Source organism: Morone saxatilis, unplaced genomic scaffold (genome assembly GCF_004916995.1).
Source record: "Morone saxatilis isolate NCDOM2014 unplaced genomic scaffold, NCSU_SB_2.0 Contig16, whole genome shotgun sequence".
Classification (NCBI taxonomy): Eukaryota; Metazoa; Chordata; class Actinopteri; family Moronidae; genus Morone; species Morone saxatilis.
Window position 1 is genome coordinate 24,816,641 of NW_023339718.1, and position 683 is coordinate 24,817,323.

The following is a 683-nucleotide window of genomic DNA, read 5'->3' on the forward strand; positions in this document are numbered from 1 at the left end:
AGAGAGCTAGTGATGGGAAATCATGATGGAAAACTGTTTTTGGAAAAGGAAAATTCCCTCTATTTCAATATTTTCCATGTGTAATGTTACTGGAATGTGCAGCAATGTGCAGCATGTCCCTGTTTATGAAAACAGAAACACCTCTTATTCCTGCTGCATAGGATTCTTCTTGCAAATTATTGGTACACTTTAGAGAAGAATGTACTTTCTCTATAGTCGATCCTGATAACAGGTGAGCTAGGGCTTTAAAACACTGTATAACACAGGCTGGATATTTGCTGAGTGTGTAATTTAGATGAGGGTGAGTGGCATATTTCAGTTGGGTGGGGGTGTAACAACTTCAAAACCTGTTGTAAAACTCAGCCGGCTGGTGCAGTCTGGGAAGAAAGTCCTCAGCCCAGACCATAAAGTGCACAATGAAGGCCTCCATTAGAAAATAACTAGGCAATACAAGGAACCCTCAGGAAGCACATGCTTTGTCTTGTACCTTTCAAAATAAAACATACATTTCCAAAGTGACATGTCTTTCTGTCAGTTATGATAGCAACCCATATTTCTAATGATAACAATACTAATATTAAGTTAAGTGAGATGTGTTGTTTCTACTGACAAACCCACAGAGGATTATCACCAGATTCTGCAGATTCCCTTATCTTTACGGAGCCTTTTAGCCTCTTTCAGCT

The 683-nt window shown here is 39.2% G+C and overlaps 1 protein-coding gene across 1 annotated transcript in view; it reads right to left on the bottom strand.

The window, feature by feature from the left end:
- The window catches only part of loxl2b (lysyl oxidase-like 2b), a 44,966-nt gene that overhangs the window by 16,537 nt on the left and 27,746 nt on the right, over positions 1–683 (bottom strand). The gene's annotated exons all lie outside the window — the stretch shown is intronic.